This window comes from Octopus bimaculoides, chromosome 16 (genome assembly GCF_001194135.2).
Source record: "Octopus bimaculoides isolate UCB-OBI-ISO-001 chromosome 16, ASM119413v2, whole genome shotgun sequence".
NCBI lineage: Eukaryota > Metazoa > Mollusca > Cephalopoda > Octopoda > Octopodidae > Octopus > Octopus bimaculoides.
Genome location: NC_068996.1, coordinates 43,508,658 through 43,512,016, shown reverse-complemented (window position 1 = coordinate 43,512,016; position 3,359 = coordinate 43,508,658). Strand labels below are relative to the sequence as shown.

At 36.9% G+C, this 3,359-nt stretch overlaps 1 protein-coding gene and 1 long non-coding RNA gene across 4 annotated transcripts in view; one reads left to right on the top strand and one right to left on the bottom strand.

Annotated features, from left to right (window-relative positions):
• The window catches only part of LOC106877066 (uncharacterized), a 28,100-nt gene extending 26,467 nt beyond the window's left edge, over positions 1 to 1,633 (top strand). For 2 of the 3 annotated variants that reach the window (XR_001410324.2, XR_008265744.1), the window contains exons 3-4: positions 224 to 562; positions 920 to 1,633. This is a non-coding gene — a long non-coding RNA (uncharacterized LOC106877066). The remainder of the gene's footprint in view (positions 1 to 223; positions 563 to 919) is intronic. The other variant, XR_001410326.2, reaches the window with a different exon arrangement.
• LOC106877067 (transcription factor SPT20 homolog) overlaps positions 1 to 3,359 on the bottom strand; it is a gene marked incomplete at its 3' end in the record, with an annotated part of 52,248 nt that overhangs the window by 48,422 nt on the left and 467 nt on the right. The gene's annotated exons all lie outside the window — the stretch shown is intronic.

Below are 3,359 nucleotides of genomic sequence, written 5' to 3'. Positions count from 1 at the left end.
ACACACACACACACACACACACACACACACACACACACACACACACACACAAGCACACGCACGTATATAGCAAGTCAGATAGAGAGACGGATAGATAATCTGGCTTTTTGAGATTCATTCCAGTCTTCAGAAATTAGGACGTATGTTCTTTTCTGTTTAATCTCGTTCGCCTTTAATTTAGCAAACTTATGGTCATGACCATCGTTTCCTATTGTATTTTTAGGACCACTTTGAACAATGTCTCTTTCCTCCTTCAAGACAGTAGGGCGCAAAGTAAAAGAATTCGTGAGTTTTAGCAGGTAAAGCGATTACAAGTAAGCTCTTCCTTTGACTCACATCTAACATGTATATTACGTTTCCGCTATAGATGGTTGTGTTTCAGCAGTTGTTATTTTAGGTCAAAGTGTGAACGTAAACTGTTGTATTACTGACTACTCGTTATATTTCGTAGTAAACCTATCTAAACGTTAAAATGGCAGCTACTCACTACTGACACAATTTCGATGAAATATAAACTGAGGGAAAAGGATCAACACCCAAGCCATTACGTAGAATATAACAGGTGAGGAGCAACAGGTTTGAATTTCTTTTAGTGTTGCTTTATATTCTCCTATATATTAAAAATTTGGAGCATGTTTAAGTTACAATACCACTTTGTGCCATATCGAATAGAAAAATAACTCAAAAGCTATTGCAGATTTTGGAAAGGAAACTAAAGATATATCTCGCTTTCTCTCTCTCTCTCTCTCTGACTTATTATATTTTGTTTGTTTGTTTGTTTGTTTCTAGCTTTTTTGTAAATATTTCATCTCTACCATAAACAGTTACGTTCTTGAGAACCTGTTGACTATATCATCGCTTCTATTTGAAGTACTTTTGATTCTCAGTTACAACCAGCGTTTCATTTCTAATCCAACAGAGTAATGTTTATCTCTATTTTATGCAAAATATGCTGCAAACGTTTTAAATGCGAGCCGCCGTATCGAGGACCAACGCATCGTCAAACTCCAGCCGAGAGAAATTCGAAATTTCTAGCTTGTAAACTCAAAATTTAAACGAGCTAATTGAGAGAGCATCTGCCCTGTCATTCAATCAATCTGCTAGAAATAGCAACGAAATCTCAATCATGTCACAACCTAATATCTTTTTTTAAAAAAATGGCAAAATACATTGGGCAATGGTAACGCAACACAGTAAAACTGTTTTGATAAGTAAATATTCGTCAGGAAAATTGACCCGGGGCTCACTGTCGTCATCATTATCGTCCTCATCATTATCACCATCCTTATCATCATCATCATCATCATCATCATCATCATCATCATCATCGTCGTCGTCGTCGTCGTCATCGTGCTAACAAGGTCGCCACTACTTAATGGTTCTACCTTCTAGAAACAGCAATATCTTCCTCAAAAAGAAAAAGTAAAAGAAAAAAATCACCTTATATAATGTATTCTTAAATGCACTGTATTTTAAACAAAAATACTGAATTGTCTCGTTCGAACACTTTTTAGCATTAGGTTTTTTCTTCCCGTCCCCAGAGTTGATCTGGGCGTAAACAATACTACAAAAATAAAGTTTAAAAAAAATCTAAGTGTTCTGAGAATTCTTGAGTTTCGTAATTAGTGGTAATGCACTTCTTCTTCTTCTTCTTCTTCTTCTTCTTCTTCTTCTTCTTCTTCTTCTTCTTCTTCTTCTTCTTCTTCTTCTTCTTCTTCTTCTTCTTCTTCTTCTTCTTCTTCTTCTTCTTCTTCTTCTTCTTCTTCTTCTTCTTCTTCTTCTCCTCCAGACAATAAGTTTAAATAACTACATATTTATAATATCTAGTTCAAATTTACAAAAAAAACAAAAACAAAAGACGAAGACAGGTGAGGGAACAACAAGCAAATATATTAGTTTTACGATCGGGAAGAAGAGTAGAAAAGTCCTTGACGTTTCGAGCCTACGCTCTTCGATAGAAAGAGATGGGAGGGAAAAAATGGAATGAGAACGAAAAACAAAAAAAACAACAAAAAAAAAACGGGGAGAAAAAATGTATAGAGATTAATTATGAAACTTATAATATCTACATGGCTTGAAGCAAATATTGTTAGATGAGAAGTGAATTTATGAGCAAAAGGATTCTAATGGAAGTTGCAAGTGATATAATATTACTGCAGTACAGTAGCCAAAATCGGAAATAGTGACTTGACCCATCTGTTCTCAAGCCATCATTGCACAGACGGTTCGGCTCTTCCTCCAGCAACAGATATCAATGTAGCTGCTATCCGACATTAGGAATAAATCTATTTGCTATAACACTCGCTTTGCTATAGCATTGGCAGTTCCTTTGAACCAGCTGTGTGGTCCGCTGACTGCTCTTTCCAGAGTAAACACATTAGTTAATCTGCGTTAGATCTTTGGTAAGGTCTTATGGGCAGCTAATCTCCATAACTGAAAGTAACTGTACCGTTTACCCCGATGGCAAAGACATTTATTTAACCTGTGTAGGTAGTTTGGTGTTAGTCAGTGAAAATGTTCACGAGTAATTCGGTATGAGGTCGATGGCTACGCAAATTATTAGTTATGTTGATGATGAATGGAAGAGAAATGATCACTATATCTTTCATCATTTAATTGTTTCAGTCATTAGACTGCGACCATGCTGGGGCACTGCGTTGAGGAAACTTTTAGTGTCGAATCAATCGACTCGGGTACTTGTTTTCTGTTAAGCCTGATACTTATTCAAGCGTTTCAAGTTACCGGAACGTAAATACGCCAACACCGGCACTCAAGCGGTGGCTGGGCACAAAGACAACAGAATCATACAGACAGACAGACAGACAGACAGACACGCGCGCGCGCACACACACACACACATACATACACACGCGCATGTTATATGTGCACAACGAGCTTCTTTCAGTTTCCGTCTACCAAATACATTCAAGGCTTTGGTCCGCCCGAGACATTAGTAGAAGATACCTGCCCAAGGGGACTGAACTCGAAATCATGTGGTTGGAAAAACAAGTTTCTTACCACACATTCACAGTCACGCCTCCGCCAGTATCTTCTTGTTTTTTTTTTGTCTTTTTTTTTTTGTATAGCTTAATCAGAGAAGCGAAGCACTGTCTGTATCCTTTTCAGGACTTCGGAGATTGATGGAACGTCGGAGAAAAAACTAACTCGTGTGTTACTTGCATCACAACGTCAAGCTTTCATAAACAATGAAAGCAAAACTAGAACAGCTGAAAAACTTCTCTATACTCAAACTGTCGTGTTTCTTTTTTTTGTTTTCTTTTCATTATCAATAGAAGTTTCAGCAGCAATTTTATTTGAAACATGAATAATAGAAGATATAGAATAGTGATAGGGGGAAA